The 25,214-nt window shown below is 39.5% G+C and overlaps 1 long non-coding RNA gene across 3 annotated transcripts; it reads right to left on the bottom strand.

Annotated features, from left to right (window-relative positions):
- Positions 1-508: 508 nt before the first annotated feature.
- Positions 509-21,063, bottom strand: LOC146763833 (uncharacterized). Of its 3 annotated transcripts, none has more exons than XR_014951033.1 (3): positions 20,762-21,063; positions 11,778-11,830; positions 509-2,539 (listed from the first exon to the last, which is right to left on the bottom strand). It is a non-coding gene; the product is annotated as an uncharacterized LOC146763833 (long non-coding RNA). The 3 variants fall into 3 exon arrangements; XR_014951034.1 differs by lacking the exon at positions 20,762-21,063 and adding an exon at positions 16,443-16,777 and having other exon boundaries at positions 2,402-2,539; XR_014951032.1 differs by lacking the exons at positions 509-2,539; positions 11,778-11,830 and adding an exon at positions 16,091-16,777 and having other exon boundaries at positions 20,762-21,047.
- Positions 21,064-25,214: the final 4,151 nt, after the last annotated feature.

Raw genomic sequence — 25,214 nt, 5'->3', positions numbered from 1 at the left:
CTCTCAGAAAACCAGTTGTGCCAGAGGGAGATTGTGGCAGGATGGTGGAGGAAATTTTTTCATGGAAATTTTAACAGTCACCATTCCTAGAGGTAGAAGATATGTAAATGTGGCACTTCAGGATGTGGTTTGATGTTGAACTTAGCAGTGTTAGGTCAATAGCTGGATTCGATTACTTTAGAGGTCTTTTCCAATCTAAATGATTCTGTGATTATATGAATGTACCACTTGGCCCTCTAGTCCTTTATCAGCCTATAGTAATATTTTTCTGCAGCAGTTTCCTGGGTTGAGTCTAGTCTCAAGACTGTTTTCTTCTACTTCCATACCTGGTAGCAGTAGATGAAGCATAACCTAACTTCTGAAGCACCCCAATATTCGGCTAAGAAGTGGCACAATGACATGGAATTTAAAAACAAACAAAAAAGATTTGAGACTCAGTCACATGCTTTTGACATCTGCATTTCTCAGCTTGGTTCAAATAGCAAAAAAACACAAGACCTGCATCCTTACATTTTACAGATTGATATTTATACAGCATTAGGCACACAATATTTACTTACAATTCACAATAAATAGAGGAAAGCTATATGCTGAAAGTAAATTCAAGCACAAGGACTTAAGTAATCAAGTGTTTTAAATCACTCTGATTAATCACTAGAATATTTTAAAGGATCTGGTTTCAGCATATTTTGCAGAGAAAATGCCTTTTACTCAAACTAACTTCTCTCTTTCTCTCTGGTCCATGTGTAATTCATGAACCTTTAAACATTATGGGATTATAGAGAGCTAAGCTGACATTTTTACTTTCACTTAGCAGTCTGAATAATTGGTACACTCCAAGCATTTTAAATACTAAAGTAATCATTGCTTTGAATTCATCTTGTGATGTCATAGCAGCTTATGATTGACATAATAAATTTCAAGAATATGGAAGCTTGAAAAGAATGTTAAATATATCTTATGCTTAATACACAACAATTAAATGATCTATAACTAGCAGTATATTCTGATGTTAACTTTAATGAAATGCTTTTTAAATGTATAATGTATTGTTATTGGCTTTCCATTCCAGGGCAAGAAGAGAATTCATAAAATTTTTTCAGTGTGTTTTTCTCAGAATCAGAAAGAAATGTATAGGGAAAATGTTAAATTTACTTAATATCTTGAATATATTGGAAGTTCAGTGATGAAAATTTTAAATTTTCTTTAAGTGTTGGAAACTGCCAGAAGTCGCCCTGGAAGCCAGTCACAATCAAGTAACAAACAACTGCAGTATGTGTTAGCTACAATTTAACATGAAAACTCAGCTGGCAATTCTTACCTAGGAGACGTTGGAGTGGAGAACATTTAGCTCCCCAACAATCAGCACATGATGCAGATCTTGGTCCCACAGTTCAGCAAAGTACACAAGGCCATGCCTTGAAGGAGTAGACCAGATCTGTCACAAGCTCCAAAATTTCTGGAATAAACACCCACAATTTAGAGTATTACAACTGCTTCTCTCCTAAGGGAGACTTCCTCTGGTTAATGGAATTTGAATGTATTTAGTATCTATGTTCTATAGATGTTGAATAGAAGACATCCATCAAAACAGAAGATTAAAAGTTGGGCATTGTTTTTGGTTCTTTCTAAATTAGCTCTGAAATGTTGCTGCCAGTTGAATAGACATGAGCAAAACAGGAATTAAGGACAAAGGGAATTTTAGCTGAGAGTTAACTTTTTCTGTATTAGCTTGTACAGAGCTATGTTTTTGTGGTGTTGGTGTTGGAATGTGTTGAACATATTGGGGTGACATTGTTATTGCTAAGCAGCTCTTAGACAGAGTCAAGGCCACCTGTTCCTCACCCCCTCCCACCACTGAGTAGGATGGGGAAGAATCAGAACCTGGCAGGGGACACAGGGAGGATAGCTGACCCTAGCTAGCCACAGGGACATGATGTACCATGCGATGTCATGCTTGGTACAGAAAGATGAAGGAAGGAGGAGAAAGGGTGGGACAGTCAGGGGAGCTACTGCTACACATGATGAATCCCTACTGTCCTGAGCATGGCTGACACCTCCCTGCCCATGGGAAGCAGTAAATCCCTTGTTTTGCTCTGCGTGTGTTCACAGCTTTTGCTTCCCTATTAAATTGTCCATATCTCAACCTATGAGTTCTCTCAGGTTTGCTCTTCTGATTCTCTTCCCCATCTTCTGTGGGAGCATGAATGAGTGGCTGTGTGTTGTCAGCTTGAATTAAACCATGACAGCAGACATCATGCTGCCCTTCATAGATACCAAGAGAGTTATTGAATACCACCACATTCAGATAGGAGGAAAGAAGTCCCATTGTCCTTCTGAAAAAAATTTAATTATTTTAGGAAAAAGAAAATAGCTTAAAAAAGAAATATTAACAGAGGTTGTTTTTCCCAGGCACAAATTACACAGAGATAGTATTTGTATGCAAAAATAGTGATTAAGACACTTCTTCCTTTGGACTGATTCCCATCTGCTGTTGCCAGTCAGTGTTCTCTCCTGGTCATTGAGATGATTTTCTCTCCTGGTCAGAAAGAGCAAGAGGGAGAGGTTTCATTTAGTGTGGAATTTTTTTGAAAGAAAGGCAGAAATTAAGATGGACCACTTTGTATCACTAGAAGAAGGTCTGCAGCTCATAAAGCCTCTGAAGTTTCTCTTTCACCTCCAAATTCAAGTACATTCTTGCTCTTCCTATTGACAGTTCATTTCTCCTCTCTGGCTTTTGTGGGTTTATATACTAGGCTGGAGTTCTACATGGTTACAAAGAATGTTAAAATGTAGTGGTAAAATATTTAGGATTACAATGTCAAAAACCTTGTCAAAAATGGAATGCAACTAAGAGATCACTGACAATGCATAAACAGCATAAGCAGAAGTTGATCAGATCTGATAACTGTTCAAAGATAAACCTTACAGAAAATAGAACATGAATAGTATGAAATTCTGGTTTATATTACAGTAATACAAAAATTCTATTTATATTACAGTAGCACAAAACATTCACAAGGAAGACTGACACATTCTTGCTTTGAATACACTACAATCACTCACCACAAAAAGGATCTTCTTGGAAAATAACTTGCTCTAACTCAAAGAAAATATCATTTTTTTATTAATTTATAATATATGTAAGGATAAAAAAAAATCAATTAGTTAAGATTTTGAAGCTGTATCACAGCTTCACATTGTTGATTGTCTTCAGCTTGGTAATGGATTACACAGAAAACAGATCTGGGAAATACATACAACCACACAACTGCCAAGCAATGATCATGATACAAGCATGATTATGCTGCAGTTCCAAGTATATCATGACAGTGACAAAAATTCCCATGATAGCAGTCTATAAACAAGACAAATTCTCCACTGCAGAGGAAGAGGATTTACATTTTCTAGAATGAGTGAACAAAGATTTCCATATGGATAATTACCACAAGGCTGACTGGAGTTTATGCAAAATAAATCACTCAAAAATGCCTGTCACCTGGCATGATGAAAGGCAATATGAAAAACGAATTAGTCATAAATGTAATTTTATCACAGCATCTAAGAACAAAAATACTAAATTATTTTAGTGTGCAATTGTTTTCTTGGTTGTTTTAATTGCTAAGGAATTCAGAGATCTGCAAGATGGCTTCGGCAGAAGGAAAAGTGTGGTATTTCATTAACTGCAACAGCAAATTAAAGTGTTGTTCCACAAGATTCACTTATAACTAAAATGCTTATATTTATTGCCATCAATATATTTTTTCTTCCTATAAGTGGAGAAACAATTAAAAAATTTACTGAAGGGACATATTTATCTCCTGTCATTGCTGATGCTTAAAACTCTAGAAAACCAAAAATATTGATGTAAATCCTTTGCTACGAGAGAGAAAAAAAAAGGACAAATTATTATATTTTCTTTTTTTCATTATTTTAAAAACATGAAATGAAATTTAAAATAATTTCAAATGCAAAATGTATATTAAAATTTAAAAGTTCAAGTTTTCATTCACAAATTATGGCGTCAATGCTACCAGGTAGATTTTTTAAAAAGTTAATGGATAATGAAAATTATATCCTTTTAATTCTTCAGTTATCTCATTCTTTCTATTTAAAATATTTTATTTATTTTAATTTCAATTTCTTTTCTTCCCATCTGTCATAGTAGTTTCAAAATCTTAGATGATATATCTTTAAGTCCACTTTAAATAAATTAAAATTCTGAGATGCAGAACCCCAAATTTATTGATATATATACCTTTCAATTAAAACAGAAACAGAGGAACAAACTTCAAAATGTTTTCCAACACACAAAAAATTACTTTAATATTTTATCTGGATAGTGGCCTGTTGAAATAGCTTAGTACCCTAAGGGTGAGTGCTAAGGCACTTCTCACAGATGAATATGGCATTTCTCTTAGTAAAAAGGTTTTTTTTTTTATGACACAGTCTTAAAATTAGAATAGTCTGATCTGGTGTGTGATTAAATTTATAACATAATGCATTTTGCTGAAGGGTAAATTATTGATGACACTATCCTTAGTCATAAATGTAAATCTACTCCAAAAAATACATCACAGCAAAGCTGAAAAAGGGAATGAAATTTCAGTTTTATTTATTACCTCTCATATACTTTCGAATTATTTTCCATCAAAAAATTACTGAAGGCCAATACTGCTGCTTCATCTAAAAGAATCCAGACTTTCCAGAAAACAGTAACATTATGAAGGTTTGAAACATGACAAAAACCTGGATGAAGACTGAGGAATTTTAAGATGAATGTAACATATTGTTAAAGTCCATGAAAGAAAGGTATGACCTTTCTTCCACCAAAGATTATGATGTGAATATGTGTTATGATGCCTTGTCATGCTGTAGTTCTAGAGGCGCTCTAAAACTTACAGAGTATGTTATGCACACTTTAGATTCATCTATATAATTAAAGTAGATATTTTCCTTTAGCAGATATATTCAGATAGGTCAGAGAAACCTACCAGATACCAAATTGATTGTGAATTCCCAAACAAATTTAATTCTAATTTAAAATGCAAATAATATCATTAACTCCTTTCTGGAAAAAAAAAAAAAAAAAAAAAAAAACAAAAAAAAACCAACACACCCTTAATTACATAGAATCTACTCAGTGCTGTGGTATGTCACAGCTGGATTGTACATTCAAACATGGTAGAAATGTACTTTTGGGGTTGAAATACATGAAGTTTTGTTATCATGCCCTTTAAAGTATTGTGGCTGTATCATCCTTTTGATGAAAGAACAATATATACTTGACATTTTTTGACATTTTTGTATCTCCTATTCACAGTGTGCTTGAAAAATAATACAAAAATAATTAAAAATTATTCGATTTTATAAACAAGGTAATTAATTGCTTTGTCTTTTGAAGTCAGCATGAGCAGCTATCTTGCCTACTGCTCTATGAGCAGTTTATCTATTTTTTGCTGCCTTTTGTGCAAAATTAGATGGCCAAGTAGCAACCTTACTCCAGTATGAGTTATTTGCAGTGTTGCTGCAAAATAACAAAACCTTGCAACAAAGCAATACAAACACAGCATGAGATTTTATGAGTGCTGAATCTTGATGGAGGAAGATAAACAAGTCGTGAAAAATGTCCCAAAGGACTGAATGTTTTTCAGTGTTTTTTTTTCCCAAATGTGGAATGAAATCCTAAAGCATTTGTTTCTAAAATCTCTGCTATAAACTCTCTCTTCCCTATAATCTCGTCGGCTCTGGGGCAACAGAATCTCTAAGGTCAACCTTTCTGCTAACTACAATGCTTATATTTCTCCTCTGTTTCTTGGCAGTAGAAAGGAATGGATGATTTATTTTTAGTGAGTTGCTCAACCCAGCACAAGGAACTCAGTAAGTGACTTTTTTTTTTTTTTAAACTGTCAGAATTGCCAGCAATAGCACTGCTTGCAGTAGTATTAACTGCATCCATAAACCCCAGCACCACTTCTCTTGGCTCAGCTACAGTCGTATGCTCTTCAAATTTCTTTCTGATATTTCAGGCTCTTTTCCACAACATGATGAGTAATGCGTTGAGATAAACTGGCATGTGTTATGAGACCAGCACAACATGCATGGGTGAATTAGTTGCATTATCACTATAAATGACAAAAAAGTTTTCTGACCCATAACATGTGTTTGGGTGAGAGGAGAAAGATGCAAGAGAATGACGTGATAGTGCTACTCCATCTTAAAACAGATGTTTCTTTTAATAAAACAAGAATAGTAACCACAAAAACAAAAAATTGTTTAGAGTTCACTATTTTTTCCTTAAAAAAAAAAAAAGTTTATTTGGGAAATTAAAATATTTTAAAGAAGTCTCCCCTCTGTTCCCAGGCTGATCAATTTAAATTTTCACTCTACCTTAAGTGGAATTTATTTCCTTTAATTTGCCCAGCATTGACTGAAGAATTGATGCTACAGTAGTCATATCAGAAGTCTCTCTTTCCACAAATAAACCTTCAAACACAAAATAAAATCTGTAAAATCAAAAACAATATTAAAGCAGAACACAGAGAATTATGTGCTGTTTGCTTTAAGCAATGTTATGAAGGGATCCTGTTAAAAAGTTCTGTGAGCATAGAGATGATTTTTAACACTCAGTTGTCTAAAATAGTAGTCCATAAAAAGGAAATAGAAAGTAAGCTTTGTTGTCTATGGAAATCACTCTTTAAAAGGTTCTTTCAATTACAATATATCGAAGCATGTCTGCAAATGCTGACTGCAGTACTAAGTTCATTTTACAACCAAGACATGGAAGTGTAGATCCCAGGCAGATGAGAATGGCAATAGCACTTGTTAAATCATCAGGAAGGCACCTTTGTGCTCTCTTTCTTTCTGTCTTGCACATTTCAGGAAGTTATACACAAACAGTTTGTTTCATTATCATTACTCCAACCTCCTCAAAACAGCCTTTCTCTACATTCCCTTAACCGGTCATGATGGAAATCAAGCTCCTGTTCCCCGAGGCTGCTCTGGCTGTGGGGCAGCTGGCTGCAGGAGATGCCACAGTGCAGGGTCACAGCAACTTCCCTCTGCATGTGGGGTGGGTCACAGCCCAAGGAGCCTCTCCATCTAGAAGGAGTAGCTGGGCTTGGATGGAAATGTAGCTGCTTGAGAGAGATGTGCAATACCCAGTTTCCCTGCCCTCCCTCTGCTCCTCTGCTCTGCCCTTGTGCCACCCTTAGTTTCCTACTTTAGCAAAGAGTCACTTGGGATGGGCTCTTCTCATCAGGGTCCTGCATGCTTATACCTCAGCAGCTGCTCTTCTGCACTCTGGTAATGCTGAGCACACAAGCAGAGGTGTCCTCTTGGCTCTGCTACTGTGACAGGACACGACGTCTCTGAAAGCAGCAGCCTGTGCTCAGTGGGACCCCACTGATCCCCTGACCCCTCCAGTGCTGGGAGTCCCACTTGTCACACTGGTGGAGCCACAGCTGTGTACCGAGGCAGGCAGGGGCTGTGCAAAGAGTGAGGTACTGTGAAAGGTGAGGAAGGTGATGTTTCACTGGGGGCACAGTTTCCAGCAAGCAGTTCTTGGAGCTGCTTCTTATTGGCAGAGGATTGCTGAGTCCACGTGGGATTCCTGACATTTCCTCATTTCCTCCCACCAGGTCTGAGGTTCATGTAAATAAATAAACTGTAAATGACAAGGAGAAAGGCCAGGAGAGGGTTCCAGCTGTCATCATGCAAATCCAGAATGCTTTTGACTGCAGCTATATTCCATTTATATTAACAAATTAAAACACAAAGTCACATTTGTGCGAAAAATACTAAAGAGCTGTTCTGTCAGAAAATTATTCACAAAACCATCATTGTTTATGTTATATTCTTTCTTTACATATTTACAGTATGATCTCAGCAAAGTGATTCCTGTGTAAGTTAAAAAGAGAATTTTTCAATTATTTTTATGGCACCAATGAAAGGTAAAAAGGAAGGTACATACCTGTCATCCAGGTATAACTCCATTACCTCCCTGTCTCATTGTACAGCAAGGCAATCTATCCACACATTAATTATTTACATTCAAAGACTCCATCATGTTTATTACAAATGCTTTGTAATAAAGTAGGATGAAAAATGTTATTTATAATTTGGAATCACAATAACTCCACTATTACTGACACAAGGAGTGCAAACAAACTTCAGCTGGTAGATCAAAATGCCAGACAAGGTCTGATTCTGACACAGCAAGCTATTCAGCTTCAACCCTCTGTTCAGTAAAATAACTTTCTGGTTACCTGGACAGTTAAACTCGGTAATACATATGAAGCAAATTTAGGTTATTAATTTTGATATTCAGTTCAGTTCAATAACCCCATATAGTCATATTGTTTAAATGTGTGCTGTGCTACTACATCAAAGAATTTTAAAATTACACTTTTTGCATCCAAAAAGATACTTTTTTGGGAAATACTTCCTTTTCTGGGTATTCCTGTTGGAAACATAACCCATGAAACAGGAGCTTTGTATCTAAACTGCTGTTGTCAGACTTCAGAGTCAATACCCACAAGTAAATAGTGGAGACTTAATTAATCCAGTTCACATCACAGAACTTCTGCTTTCAGCTTTCAGGTCTCAAATGCAGGTTTTTCATGACTGAACCATTCCTGTGGGTTCCCATGTGGACAAGAGTTCACCCTCTGTTTTTGTTTCAGGCATGGTGATAAGCAACAGACAGTTTAGGTAACCTGCCATTTGCAGTCTTGATCTAAGTGGACCCCAATTCTTCCGTTGGAGCTTTAATGCCTATTTACATTAAGGTAGTTTTTGTTAAAAAATAATATCTTGTGTAGGGAAAACATGTTTAATGTTTACTGCATTTATTACATAGTAACTATTCTCCTTAGAAAATATTTACCTCAATCTGAAAGCCCTCCTTATTTTAAAATAACACTAAGCTAGTTTACATAGAGGCTTTACAATCACATTATTTTTCAATAACTTATTTTCATTGATTGGTCTAACAGTTTGACATGTTATTTATGGGCTACTGTGATGAATCACATCCGTTTCCAAGGTAAAGTAAGCAAATTCTCTGTTTATAGGATTAAAGTTGAAGGTCAAACTTTGATTATATTTTCTGTTCTACTACAGCAATATAAAGCAAGGCCTTTAGACTTCAGAATTGGCAACCAGTCATATGAGATGCTTTTATACTTAAAAATTGACCACAAATTTTGATTAAATCATAATTAACATCTGAGAGGCAGGAAACCTAGCAGATAACTGCAATAGACTCTGAGATTAATTTATTTTGTGTTTTGAATATGCATTTTATTTTTTTTTACCTTGCAAAGAGGATTTATTTATTTTAATATTTTTTTAAGAAAAGAGTTTTTATCTACTGAAGTATGAGAGCTGGGAAAATACTAACCTTCAATACTTATGGTGTCTTGTGGTATTTATCTAACTCACTGGCCCACTGCTGTTGAAATTCTACCAGTGTATATTTATCAGTTGCCTATTGGCAGGAGCAAGTGAAATTTGCTTTTTCCAGGAATGTAATGTATAAACAACATTTAAGCCCCCCTTTTTAGCAACACATTTTTAAAGTCTCATTTGGGGTCTCAGAGCTTCTGAAGCACTGGCAACCTTAAATTGTAAAGGATGCTGTAGTGCAATGCAATAATTAATTACCCAGATACCCTCCATTCCAGCCAAAAGCAATGCCCAGTACACTCATGCATCCAAAGGGAGTGGGCATATATGATGGAAACCCTTGTATTAAAAGATAAACATATGCAGATGAGAATCCCATCCAAAATATCCCTATCAAATTATTTCAAAAAGGAACATGAAAGGGAAGCTTAGTTTCAGTGAGGTGTGGAAAGGTTTCTTTGAAGGCTTCTTGTAATACAGCATGAGTATTGTTGCATTTAGATTAGACGTACTGACCTTGCTTCATCGCCCAGCTTTATAAACCTGTCTCTACACTACATCTTTTTTTGTCTTGCAAGGACTTATGTCAAATCATTTGTTGTCACGGACATTGCTGTGCCAAGACTCTGCAATCCTGGCTTGTGACTGCAGCTGTTATTTTAGGTCAGGATTGTGGAATATTTTTGGTACATGCAGTGGAAACAGACATTACTCTCCCTTCAAACTAAACTCTTCTTCAGAGAGGTCTGAACCATAAAGATTACTATACAGGGAGGCTTTGATAGGGCAGACTCTGTCCTTTTTAAGCAAGGGAAGAAGAATCCACTCACACAGGGACATCCCCATCCACAGGACTTTCTGGTGCTAGGTCTGTCTAGGGACCTAAAAGTGAAGTGGTAGAGCTTAGCTTCCTAAGCTCTAAAGAGCTTAGAATAGATTTGTACAGAAAAACAAAAAACATAAACCATGCTGTGGCACCATGAGGAAGGAGGTTGTGTGAAAATTGCTGTATGTTACTGTTACAGGCATAAATTAGAAATCTCTCTACTTCTTTGGGAGCCCATGTTGGCCCTTTTTAGCTCCTCTGGCACATTTGGTTCGAAAGGATTGAATTGACAGAGTAGACTGAGCTACCTCCTGGGTGTTGTAGCTTTAACTGTATGGATTGAGGTATGGACAAGGACAAGCTGAAAGCATACTAGGGAAGTCTGTCAGAGCTGACTGCCTTCAGGATGCCAAGACTGGATGCAGAGCTCTCTCAGAGTCCCAGAGAGCTGATCAGTGACACAGTTTTTTTATTGTTTTGGAGATTCAAAATGTGCCTTTGAGAACAGGCTTAGTCCTGAGCAAAAGAAGATGCATAAACACTCCAACCCAGCAAAAGCTTCAGGAAGCACAAACTCTGGAACAGTTTAGCTCAGAGACATAATTTGTGCTATAGCCCATACCCACAAATTGCTACATACCCTCATGCCATTTCACTTGGTGAAATGGCAGTTTCGTAAAAAAGACAGAATGAAGGTTATACCTGTTTCCTTCTCTGATTACTTGCAAGCTTAGAAAGGGGAAAATTTAAACCCCATATTGAAGCCAAAATTGAGAGTTTTGATAAGAGGGCAGCTGAACACCACACAACTCCTAAAAACCACCCTGTGGATGCCTCCTACCATCAACCATGCACTAGTTTAGCAAAGCTTGATCCAAAGTTTATGCAGCTGGAACAAAATTAAAAGTGGACCCCTTCTCCTTTTTGTTCTCAGGAAAAGATATGGGTGTCACACACAGTCTTGTCCTTACTGAAGAAAAATTTGCCTTCTCTTCAGCAGTTCAGTCTTAATCTCTGAGTTTCTGCACCTACACCAATTAAATGATTCCATCTTTAGCACTAAAGAATATGTCTTGTAAAATAGGTCTTCAGCTTTGAAGTTTAGTGCAATTAAACTAAAATACTGCTAATTAGGAATGCAGTGAATCAATTATTACACAAATGCATTCTGATAATAATTTAAGACTACTCTCATGAGCAAGAATTTTCAGGATTGGACTCCATACTCATTAAGGAAGAGCCTGGTTTTACTGCTAATTTGCAAACACCAGATGGATTGCAACAGGGTCCTTACACAGCATAAAGCTGAGCAAATACATAATTCCTTACAGGATCAGAATCTTCCCAAAACAACGCTTGTACTTCACTGTTTTCCACTAACAAGGATTAAGCTGTGCAGTTTTCTTGTGTGCGGTGACTTTTGACAACAATAAAATGTTCCCTTTTGCCATATGACACAGCCAGGTCCAGATGTGCTATTTTGGTTTGAGATGGTTAAAATTTTTTGTTACTATGGAGATTATCTTCTGAATGGTTTACTTACCGCCTCAAGGCTGTCATCGCATTCTGTTTAATTTATAGAGCTGGTCCAAATCTCTGTGGAAAAAAAAGTCACCAATATTTCTCACAACTTTCTTTGATTTATTTTTCAGTGTCAACCGAGACATAACATTTATTATGATTCACCTTAGCATGATGACATTTCATTATTCTTACTGAAGAAGATGTTCCTGAAAAAAGGAGATCAAAATCTCCTTAGTCTCCTGGATATCACATAATAAATGAGGGGATCTGTTTTACTTCAGTGTCTCAATAAGAAGAGGTGTTTATGTTTCAGGACCAAGCCCCCACAGAATATTTACAAAATTTGTTGCGAGGTGTTGAGACATAAATCTGAAGTTAAAAACCTACATCAAATACAAATGAAGACCTATAAAATATAGTGTAAAACAAAAAGTCAGGAAAAAAAAGTAAATGTTTTTAAGAATTACTGAAATCTTTAAGTGTCTTCCCCATAAATAACAAATAAAATTCATTTTATCAAATGGATTTTGTTAACATCTTATATATTTTAAATTTATTAAATTGAATTGTGCTAAAAATAAAAAAGCCAAACATTCTAGAGCTGCTATAGATAGCCATCCAAAGCCCATTACACTCTTCCTTGAGCAAGCAAGAGAGACTTAAAATAGCAGCTGCTTTACATAGAAAATTATCACCAGAAGCTAAAACCCTAAATTGAAAGTTACTTTGAATTTCATTATGGTAAATTAATATTAATTTATTTTATTAAGGGAAAAATGTTTTCCAAAAATTTCATAGAAAACAACCCAGAGTAGAACATGGTTAAAAATAAAAATAACCCGATAATCTTGACTATAGTTACTTAGAAAACAGCATCACCCTCATGATTTCATAATAACACTTGTTTTATCTCATTCCACAATCTGTAAGGCATGCTAGAATTTTATTTCTCCTGGAAAGATTAAGAAAAGTGTCCTGATATACTTATATATAACTGATATTTGTCAAGCCATGCATATTTACCTTTATGTATATGTTTTATATTAACATTAAGAAATTTGTAAATAAATTTATAATGAAACAGAATAAATGTCATCTTGTATTAAGCACTGTATTCAGAAGGAAGAGGAGTCTTGGAGGCATTTGTATTCTAGGTCTCAGTCTCAAGTCATACAAAGGCAGATGTCACAGGAGTCATATAAAGGTTTCTACTCTGATACTAGCTCTGAGGACAGCCTTTGCAGGGAGACATGCTGAAAGATTATGTGTTTTAAAAATGTGTAGCCTAGCTTGAATGCTAGGAAACAAGCAGTTATATAATATCAAGTTCTTATAAAATAGTTTGTGGTGGCTGAGGAAATGTATTCTACGAAACAAACTTTTCATTGCTGCAATTAAGGTCATGCATCAGTGTAAGGTGCCAGTGCATCACACAGCTCAGATGCATAAAGCTGTTATATTTCCACACCTGTATGTTTTCTTAGACAACCTGGCATCTGGAAATGCCCTTCCTTTGCTTTTACCCAGAGTCATACTTCTCTCTCATTCTCCCACCTGCACATGGAATACCAAATGACTACTTATTCCCTTGGATTTTAGACTAGGGCCAGGGATTGTGATAGATATATCTTCACAGTGGTGGCTATTCAGTGACTTTATGTAGCTGAATTACTGTCATAAATGTAGACTATTTTTTCACTAGGTAATTTTTAGCCATGATGTTCCCTGTTTCAGCTGCCAGTGCATTACACAAGCACACAGGTCAGTACAGAGCAGAGAAGAAGTGCAAGGGTGTGAATAAAAGGCTGGAAGAATGGACAGGAAAGAATTTTCATGGCAGCAGCAGCTTCAATTTGAATCCTATTACAGGCTCACTCAATCTTCCTCAAACAGTCCTTTGCTCAGGTCTATATACCCCAGTTGTGTCTTCTACTGTCTACAGCTATTCTATAACTAGACATTTAATTGTGCCTTTCATTTCACCAGAAGGAAAGAGTTTTAACACATCTGTTAGTCTTAACACATTCTGCAGTTTGCCCACAGTTTGAAGGTTCATGTGGTATCTGTCCGTCACTGCTAGGGCAATGGGAAAGCTCTACAGTGAATAGAGAAGTTGCTTTTAATTAAAGAAATAAGCATTTCATTGCCTCAGCCAATCTGAAGGTTTTTTATCGGGAGATAACATTGAACATGCCATCCTTCTGGTTTGTAATTCAAGGCTGGAGTCACACGATGGGAACTCTGTATTCTACACACAAGGACTGAACAGGTAGGAGCAGCAAAGCCCTGGAACATCAGGTTTATTGGGTAGATAGAAGATGGTAGGTCAGTCTTGTAGTGCAGATGGGTTAGGAGGGTTACAACAATTCAAGAAATAAAGAAAGCAATAGAACATCCAAAAGCTACAATTAGAGACTGGAGGTGAAAAACTGAAACTGGTCAAGGAGCTCAAACTGTGGAGCGCTAGTGGCAAAAGGAAGAAGTGACGGTGTGTGAAGGCAGGAGGTAGAAGGACTGGTGTGTGGGTGACACTGGAGCCCCTCCCCACAACCTGGGGCCAAGCAGTCAAGCTCGGCAGTGCTGGAGCCAAGGGGAGCTCCCCCTGAGAGCTCTCTGGCTCTCAGCACTTGTATATCTCCACACCTGACTCCCTTGTGCACTACAGATTGACTCTAAGACTCTTTTACGTCACTCTGGGAATGAAATACAAGTAAATCCAGATTAAGGCTTTTTCCTACAGCCAGTGTGGGATAAAGCTTTACTTTCCCCGATATGCACACATTCACGCACCACACATGCACACAGCAGCTTGAGTTACCCTCTTTTTATAGATTCAATGCCAGACTTAGACAAGTTACCCTGTTGTAAGCATATATGTCTCATTAGTCTTGATCAACACTGCATGCAACTTTTTCTGTGATTTATGATGTAATTGAATTTGGCCTACATATGTCATTAGAATCAGGTTCATTTTTTTTAACTCCATGTTTGTCCAGAGATCTTTGGTAACAGCATAAATCATTGCCAAAGCTTAATGCTAATCTCCTGAATTTTGAAAGCATAATAGGCAAAGTCAACCCCTGAATACATCTGAGACACAACTATTCAAGATATAAACATCTGCAGAAAATAACAAACTGCTATTTATACAGTCAAATAATAGCACTATTGCTGAACAGAGAACAATTAAAGAGAACAAAAAGGTGGTGAGATTAAAAATATACCTGATTAAATAGGAATTTTTGTTTTGCCAAATGCCTGGGCTTTTGATAGAAACAGATAATCCCCTTCAATTATGTGGGTCAAAATTTGTGGGAATGAAGCCAGCAGAAAGTGTAGGACATGATTTTTTGCAATGGGTGGTGAAGCAGTTACTAACATGTAGTGCTGCCATAATCAAGACTTGGTTTCTATTTGCTGATGAGTGAATTCCAAACCGAGGCAGGCATGGGGAACTTGCAATGATCTCACTTGGGTGCCCCTCATTCTCCTGCCAAAACTCAGGAATACCTAAAACACAACTTATTTATAAAACAAGTTCACCTCTTAGCGCAGCTCATGATGTTCCAAATTAATGGCTGTGTCCTACTGCTAAGCATGATGTCACATCCCCTAATCATCCTTTCCCCAATTAGACACACAGTGAAATTAAAATTGCATTTAGACCAACGCACACAAAACCAGACCTATTTCCAGAATTACAATGCAAAAATTAACAGTCTAATTGCTCAGCAAAGCAAGCTTCTCACTAATTTATTTCTCCTTTTAGTTGATGAAGATACATTCTCCTGCAAGCATGCAAAAGAATATATCCAAACAGTGAAATCAAGATCCAGGAAACAGAACTGAAAACTGCCACTGGTGACAAGTAATAGTAAGCAGGTAAAAGAAGTTCAGAGAAAACAGCAAAGATCATGTTTGCAGCTAATATGACCATCACAATGATCATATTGATACACCTTTTCACTAAGGAAATAATAAAAATCTTGGTTTTCATAGTGTTTCACATGGCCTGCTGCCTAATAGGGGATAGAGATACACTGCCTAGTATGCCAGAAAACTCATCTAGGCTCAGAGCTGTGCTCCACTTGCACCATGCCAGAATTTGTAAGAAATGCCCACTCACCCCCTGATGTTAACAGGAATACAAACCCCAGCCCAGTCCTCTTCTCACTCCTGTGTGTGGCACAAGATGCACTAATTTCTAAAGACCATTGATCTCAGGCTCAAGCATTGTGGCAGCAGCTGAGCAGCCCAAATCATAAATTACCCCTTTGCAGTGGCTGGCGAAATAGGGCTTGATTCTCACAACATTTACACAGCAGGCTTGCACCAGTAGAACTGCATGGATTTTTACTGAGGTGTATTCAGTTCACTCCAGTGTAGGCAAGAAGCAGCTTTACTCAGTTACTTTCCAAATTAAGGGGTTGCTCTGGCAGAGTAATATCAGTATGGGTGCATCAGCTACCTGAGAGTGCCTTGCCCACAGCAGTGCTAAACACTACCCCGTGTCATCTGCTTTGCATTCTTCACAAGTCTTCAAATCTTATTTTAGAAAGGATACAAAATATTACCATTAACAATCCATCCCATTATCTGGTCAGTCCCATTCTAACACACTCCAGTTATGATTGCCAACACATTACACCTTGTGGGGTATAAAGACAGCCCTGTTGAGGTTTACCTGGTTGGTTTAAAGGCAATCAAATGTAGAAGTTGATATACCCCTCCATCTCAGTCCTTCACTTTTCCCTCCTGGCACGAGTAGTGTTGCTGATATAATACGTTGCACAATTGGCTGTTTAAGCAATATTAGCTGAGAAGTAGTTCAAAGGACATATGTGGTGTGCCTGTGTGTGCATGCATTGATACACAGATGAAATTGAAAGATGATCCTGCAGGGAGGTAAGAATGCAGACCATGTAATTTCTTCTTGAATCTGTACTCTTTCTTCTCTATGTTGAGATTTTCTTAGGTCTCCCAGTGCCTTTGTTCCTTGGCACACTTGGCCATGGTAGCCTAGAGAATACATAAATATTTAAGAGACAAGAGGGAATGGTGTGACAAAGAGTTATGTCTTCCTAAGAACTACTGGAAAATATTGTATGGTAAAAGAAAAATATGTCAAGTTCCCACGTCATCTTTCTGACCCGTATTTTTCATCATATCCTTTTTTCCTGTAAGATACACCTTTTCTTGCTGTCTCTACTCTTATATTTATCTATATTTTTTCCTAAGATATTTTATCTAATCTGTGACATTTTAACTAGTACTATTGCACCTAAAGCTCAGGTGCAGTAGTGTTCTTAGGACCAGAGTCACAAGCAAGCAAACCAAAACAGGAGATAGGGTTTCCCGCTTACAAAAGAAACACCAAGCAGGGACCAGCATTCTGGTTACAGGTTTGAATAGTGTGTGGCCAACAAGGTTTGGCCTCTGACATAACCATCAGAAAAAGCTGTAATAATACCCAAAAGACAATCTATCAATTAATTATTCTCTAAAAACCACTCCACTTGTCCATGACTACTCTGGAATTTGTGTACTATATGGTGCTGATCTTCAGCTAATAGGAGAAAAGAAACCCTCTTCTTTCATTATGAGAAAATTCATCTAAGTAGACGATCCTGCAGCCTGGCTTGGTTGTGTCTGCAATTACATGTAGATACTCTATGTGTACATAACTTAAAATTGCCCTTATAGAGTAGTGGTTTCTGCTATTGATATTTTGATTTTCAATATCATATTAATTTTCTCAGCCCCAGAGTTTCCAGTACAAGGCATGTGCCATTCTGAAGTGTCAGGGATATAAGGAGGAATTTGAGCACTTCACAAAAGAGCTTTAAAATGGGTATTATTGCACATCAAGAGTGGGTCCCTTTTGGAATTCACTACATGCTCATATGCAATGTCTTAGATATTTTTTTCAAAAACTGCACTGTATAAATAAATCCTAGTAAGAATAATGGGAAATACTAGGAAAAATTGCTTTCTATCCACTGCAGGGTAAAAATCCAGCATTGTCTTAAATAGTAGATGTGCCTGTTTTCATCATTCTCTTCCAATAAATTGAATCTGTTACAAAATTAATTTTATTTAAATATTTTACTTTAAGTATGTGGTAGAATTTAGAAATATATATGGTTTAAAAACTCTAATGGAATGTTAAGAAATGCTAAAATGGAGGAAATCTATTTAGGGCACCTCTGTTAATCTATAAACATAATTCATATGAAGTTTGGGGATCCAGAAAACAGGATTCAAGACATTGATCATCTTTCTTGGTACAGAAACACAAATTTGTGCTAAAATTCTCTAGTGTTTTGAATTGCACGTGCACACAGTAGAGATGCTATGATCCCCTAACTGTCGCTGTCTCCTACTGGCCAGCCTCTGAAAATATCTAACATCCACCTAGCATAAAACTCTCTGTTTCAGAACAAAGAATGACCTGGATGATGCAAGCTATTTGTTTTATTAGGAACATCAGAGAGTTAATAAGAAAATAGTAACTCAAGAGCGTCTCACTTAAAAGAAGCACAACTATATCATCAACAGAAATACAAGAATGAAATGAACATAGGGCCTGAGGGTAGGACAGAATTTGTTCTTCTAAGATTATTTGGATTCCCAAATAAAAAGTTTATGAAGTTTTGTTCTAAGAATAAGTGGTGAAGATTATAGAAAATAAGAATTGTTAGGAGCTGGAGAATATTTTGGGTTTGGTTTTTTTTTTTCCTTGTTTAAGTGACAAAGGTTCAGAGATTAATGGATGGCAAGACAAGACTTTATAGAGGCCTCATTATATACCTTCTTCAATGGTGATATCTCCTAATTCTAACATCAGCTCGTTGTCTCAGCTATGTCTAATTAAGAATCTGATGCAGACTAGATTGTTACTATTAAAATTTGGGATGTTTTAATTTATAACAACTTTGGTGCCTGATATGTAAACATGAAAGATTAATAAAATTTGATCACCTGGACAAGAAAAGCTTATAAGAAGAAAGGTATTAATGTCCATTCAAGAAACTCCCAGCTAGTCAAACAAACAAACCAGAAAATCAAACCTAGCAGTGTAGTTTCTTAGAGATAGATATTATACTGATGTGCTACAAATAATGAAACTGCTACACAATACTCTGGTGTGTGCACTGTGTGTGAATGAGCAACAGAGAGACTTTTTGGCCTTTGTCATGTTATTCCCACAGTGTTACAAGGGTGAAACTCAGGAGCTGTTAGATGTTATCTCCCTGCAAGATGACTGTCACGTAGAAATGTGAACGTTACAAATTCACTGCTGTGAATTTTAAGCAGGGCATCAATTTTCTGTAATTCATGAGTTGGATGCTAGTCAGCCTTTGAGTCATGCTTCGGGTGGCTCCTACCGTGTGGTAAAACAGCTTGTGAAGAGTCAGGCACAAGGCTGAACCTGATAGTACTCGAGAGCCCCACGGCAGCCCCTGGCAGCGTCCCTGGCAGAGCTGTCGGCAGTGACACTCCTCTGCGGCCGGCTGAACTCCAGCTGCAGTGTTGTTTTCAGCTGGGCTGAGGCATGTTGTAATGCCTGGAGGTACAAACTGCAGGCATTTTCCCTGCACTAGAGAGCTGGACAGATGCACTTTGCTTTGAAGGCTACATTCACAGTTAAGCTAGGATTGTAAGACATATGGTGTGTGTGGGCAGGAGATACTTGCTTGGGTGCAAGGAGTTCACAAGTGTATGTTTCTGTGTAAATTGCCTGCTATTATAATCAAGGAAAGCTTTTAAATTTGTCGACTTGACAAGCAAACTAGAGGGAAAATATCTATTAACCCAGCCAAAAGCAGAGTGCATCCTGGCGCGGCGGCCCCGGTAGCTACCCGCCCGAATAGCGAGGGGAGCCCGGCGCTGTATAGCCCTGCCCGGTTCAGCCGGCCGCTCCATCTACCAGAGTTAGAACCCATTCATGCGTTTTGCTTGGGGCTCAGAGGCGTGCGTGGGTGTGATGCCTAAAATTATGCAGACTGGGATTTTTCTTATGCACTAGTTTAAATGACTGGTACAATGGGTAGGAGGGAACAATAGGATTTTGCGGTGCGAGGTGATACGCACTAGAATAGGATTAATGAGGACAATAATTATATGGAAGAATCTTGTTTCCTAACCTCCTACATGATAAGGTGTAAAGCGTAATTGTAAATTACAATTAGCCGGAGAATAAAGGTTTCCTCGGGAGCGGGGTGGAATTTCATCGCGGTGTATTGATGAATATTAAAGCCGAGCGGTTTGATCGCCACCGCCGAGCTGCGGCTCTGCCCCTCAGGAGCCGTTCTGCGAAGGGTCTGAACCTTGGCTGCCGGGGCTGCGGAAAGGGGGCGAGCAGCGCCGGGGGCCGCGGCTGTGCGGAGCGCGCAGCAGCGCGGAGGGCCGCGGAGCGGCGCCGCTCCCGTCGCGGCGCTGGCCCGGGCTCGGGCTCGGGCTCGGCCGCTGGCAGGAGAGGGGCAGCGGCTAATCGGATTGGGTAGACTCCCGTAATCCCAGCCCGATCGGCGGTGGTGTCTCTCTCTCTCCAATATCACTAATGTCGCTTCTATTAGCTGCATTAGACAGATGTTCAAAAGCTCCCTCTCGCTCTCTCGCTAAATCTGATCCCCCTGTAATACTTTCACTGGTATTAAATCCACATGCACCCACTCTTATTCCCTCCCCCCACCACCCCTCCTCTCCCCACCCCCGTCATCCCTTTTACTTTCCTGAGTGGACCCTGGCTCCGTTTGATCGTCTTTTCCAGGGTAAAACGAGATCCTCTGGCGAACAGACAATGGGATTGCCCTCCCTCCCCATATGGTTGTCTCCCACTGAACCCTGTTTTCTCCACAAAAAAAAAAAAAAAGCAACAAAGCCAAGCAAGCAAACACACATAGAAAGTCCAGCCAAACTAATACTGCTGGGATGTCACTGCTGTTGGATACTCAGAAGATCTAATTCCACATTCATAAAAGAGAGAATTGTGAGACTTACCTCGTCGATGCATGATTGCAATTATTGTTGGGACGCTCTAGATCTCCTTATATAAATGCATAGATGGATGACCAGACACACATTTGTTTTGATAGATCAGTTACACATTTTCGGCAGGTGCGTCTTCCCAGTTTGTTTATCCGGACTGACATGTCTTTCCTCTAACTCTTCCTTTTAAAAAGGTTAGGCAACATCCAGCCGAACTGGCTTTTAACTTTATTTTCTTGGTCTAGATCAGTGTTCCTTGACACTCTTTCCTTCTTCACTTCTACTTCCTTACTTTTGCAGTCCTTTTTCGTTGTAGTCGCCTTTCCCTCTTACAGGTCACAATCCTCTTTGTAACTGTATGTTTTATTCCACACACACCCCCTCCAGGTGTCCTTTTGTTGTTTTCCCTTACTAACCCGCAGAAATGAAACACATATGCAACTCTGTCTCCTTGCATTTTCAGATGTTTCTCTCACTATTGTCTGCTACAGCTCATTGAAAGTGCGAAGTGAAAACAGATGTATAAAAGATAAAAAATATACACATACACGCACCAAGTCCATGGAGCATAGACAAAATCTGGTAAATCCCAGCAGAGAGAAAGGGGGGGGGGGGGGGGGGGGAGGGAAAGAAAGAGAGAGAGAAGAAAGAAAGAAAGAGAGAGAAGAAAGAGAGAGAGAAAGAGGGAGGGAAAGAGAGAGAGAGAGAGAGAGAGAGAGAGAGAGAGAGAAAGAAAGAAAGAAAGAGAGAAAGAAAGAGAGAAAGAAAGAAAGAAAGAAAGAAAGAAAGAAAGAAAGAAAGAAAGAAAGAAAGAAAGAAAGAAAGAAAGAAAGAAAGAAAGAAAGAAAGAAAGAAAGAAAGAAAGAAAGAAAGAAAGAAAGAAAGAAAGAAAGAAAGAAAGAAAGAAAGAAAGAAAGAAAGAAAGAAAGAAAGAAAGAAAGTAAAAGAAAAATGCACCTCAGGTTCTTAATTAGCACAACAGGGCATTTTCATGAGATTTGATCATTTCCTTTTGCCCGGACAAGAAGAAATCAATGGGGTAGGAATCTATAAATCAGTCAGCATGTCAGGACAAATCAAAATAATGCTTCTATTATTTCAATCAATAAACCATTTTTATACCTAACATCTGATCTACGCAGTGTGTTTGGGTTGGAAATTTGCAGATCCACTTTGCACAAAAACAAACTATTAACATACGTGTCAATCACATTTTTAACTGTTTGAAATGGCCGGAGATTTCAAAGCGAGGCTGACTGAAAAATTCCGAGAGAAACAGAAATGCGCGGAGGGGCGGATCGTAATGAAAACACTTCCGAAAGTTTGTCGCTTCTTTATTGTTTGCCCTCCTCCCTTTTCCCCCCCTCTTGCCTCAGCCCTGAGCTTTGCGACCGCTTGAGCCGAGAGGGCCAGGTGGGGAGGAGGAGAGGTGGGTGGGGAAGCGGGGAGGGCTCGCAGGACCCCACCAGGTTCGTGTCTCGTGGTGCCCCAGAGCCTGCAGGGGTCCGGCTGGGCAGCGCCGGATCTGTGCGCGCCCCGCAGGTGCAGTCGCCAGCAATCCCCAGGCCAGCCCTAAGCCCCGGGCAGCTCGGGCAGGCGGGAGGCTCTTGGCTGCCGGAGGGAAGAGCAGCCTCATGCTCCCTGGCCCGCTCCCTTCGGGCCAGGTCTGCTCAGCGACTCCTCCGCTACCTGTCTGGAAACCCCTCCAGCCTCAGACAAGCATGGGAAAGGTGCCAGATGGGTTTCCTCTACATCTTGCTGTACAGTGCTTCGCCTTGCTTGTTTGCAAATCCACCAAATAATTCATGCCAAACAACCATTTAGAAACCATTTTCTTTGTTTCTTTGAAACCCTACTGTACAGCTCCATCTGCCTGATATAAATGAATAATCCTTCTTGATACCATTCCTAATCCATTTCTTTACAGTCGAATTGGAAAGGGGGTGGAGGTGGGATTAATCATCTTTAAAAATGGAAACACCCAAACAGCCACAGATCCGGCGTATTTATTGCTTCAAATTAAACAGATGTCCCCTGACCCAACCCCCTCCCTCGTGGCTGGATTTAGGACAAACAGGGCATTTCTCAGAACCAAAATCCCATACAAAATTCTTTGGAGTTCAGAGCCTGGATTCTTTTTTTCCAGTGCTAAGTAGCATCAGGAATTACTCATATGTCTCGATCAATCTTTCATTAGTCAAGAAGAGGAGGAAGACGAAGAAGAAAAGCGAGGAGGAGATTTTGGCCCTGTCGGAGGGTGTAGTCCCGCACTGCCCTGGGTGTCCATCCCTACAGCTCTTCACTTCCCTCCCCTGCCCGGACCCTCCCGGTTTGCTCCACGTCGTCGCATTACAGCGGGCACGGGGCGACCATCTCTAATTCATTGTTTGTTTGGGAGGGAGGGAAGAGTAGAGAGCGAGGGGGAGAGCGAGTAACAACTGGAAATATTACAGATTATGTTGTTTTGTCTTGGTTTGGTTTTTCGGTTTTTGTAGCCCAAGAATTATAAACAGGATGGGGAGGTTTTGATGGATTCTCTTTTCTTTTCTTTTCCTTCCTTTTCATTTATTCTTTCTCAAAGTGCTAATATTTTTTCGCTATAAGGATTACTTGTGTGTGCCCCTGACAAGGCATATCGGAACAAAGAACGTTTGCATCTCTTCTCTTGGTCAATCAGCGCCTGCTCACACCAAGCACCTTTGCTCTGCCCCTACTCCAACACCCCTCGGGTTTTGTTTTTCTTCTCTTCTATTTTTTTAAATTTGATTTTCCTAATCAAATTTCTTCTTTCCCTCCTTGCTGTTTTTAATGGATGTTCTATTTCTCTTCTTTCCTCACATTTCCAGATCAAACGAAGCCTGCCTCTCTTCCCGGGCTGGCGGAGGTCCGGGGATTAGGATATCATTAGAAAGCTATATTCCCGCAGTCAAAAAGGAAGAGAAAGGGAAGAATCTCGGGATTTAACGCAAAACGTTAAGGAAATCGTTGGACATCGGCGGGCAGCCCCGGCGCCGCTGCTGCGGGGGTCCCGCTGCCTCGGCCGCTGTTCACGCCGCCACCAGTCCCGCTACCACGGAGCCACCACCGAGCTACCCCCGGGCTCCCACGCACCCGGCTCGGGCGGAGCTGGTGGGGCGGGAATGGCGAGCACTCCCTGCGCCTGTGGCCGTGGGCTTCCTCCTCTGTGCCCGTGCCCACCGCCCGCGCCTTTGGGCAGCGCAGATTTAGGTCCTCTCCTTAACACAGCAACAAAGGGGGAGACAGAAGACTGACAGCAGATGCTTACTTTTTTAAAACTCACAGATAGTAAAAGTACATTCTCGGCCGAAAAAAGAATCATCTATAATTAATGGATTAAGTTGTTGCCGTTGTTATTGTTATTGTTGTTGTTGTTGTTATCGGACTGGCTGTCCGGTTCCGAGACGAGACCTAAACATTTTTTTTCAGTTTCATAATTTCAAACCGAGTTAAGTGCTGGATTATCAGTTTTTCCCTTTGTCTGCCCCGGTTGTAAATAATGGCTTTGAGATTAGCTAATTATGGCGCATTAATCACTGATACAGAGGAAATAAATCAAAGCCGGGTTCGAATTTTCAAACTCACTAGTAGAGAGGTGCATAGCAACTCTATCTGCGGGAGATAGGTGCTGTTTAAATTACTGAGGCTATAGAGTAAACCACATCCACGTCACTTTAAATAACGAAGATTTTATTTATACATACCAGTTGTGCCATTACGTGGAGGTTTGGGGAAATTTTTTCAGTCTGGCTTTGTAAAAAAGTGCTGCAGTTTGAAGCCAGCAACGTTGACATGTCGTATTAACAAACTTCTTGTAATAAAAGCAGAATATATAGAGGAGACAAACAAAAAGATGTGTGAGAGAGAGAGAGAGGAGACATGCAAATAAAAGTCCTGTCAAAAAGACCCCTTATTATTTTTTCCTGTTGCTATCTTACACAGAACTCTGCATTATATATGTATTTAACATATATATTCACAGAAACTAGCATTCATGTCAGTTACCGTATTTTAAAGAATTGCCCTAGCCCTCACATCCTCCAGTCTTCCGCACAGCGATTTTTGTAGTCTTCTCCTCTCAGTATTTTGAAACATTTATCTTCGAGGGTGGGAGTCAGATAAGTATATGACAGAAAACAACAAGCCTTCTAGGGGAAGAAGTCAGAAAGAGTAGAGTCTGCGGACGAAAATTCGGAGCCCCAGCCAGAACACGTACAAACCCCCACAGACACAGGCGGACACACATACACGCACGCACTCCACACCAAAAAGCACTTCTCCAGCTGGGAGGAGGCAGAGACCTCTCCCGCCCGGATTTTCCCCAGCCCGCAGCCATCCACCCCCCTTGCCCTCCGTCCCCGCGCCCTCGCCTCGCCTCGCCCGCCCTGGGCCGTACCTTCGCCGGGCGCTGTGGCCGCTGTCCGCGGCGGCAGCCGAGCTCTCCGGC

Source organism: Lonchura striata, chromosome Z (genome assembly GCF_050655825.1).
Source record: "Lonchura striata isolate lonStrDom1 chromosome Z, ASM5065582v1, whole genome shotgun sequence".
Lineage (NCBI taxonomy): Eukaryota > Metazoa > Chordata > Aves > Passeriformes > Estrildidae > Lonchura > Lonchura striata.
The sequence above is the reverse complement of the archived record's forward strand: the minus strand, read 5'-3'. Positions and strand labels throughout refer to the sequence as shown.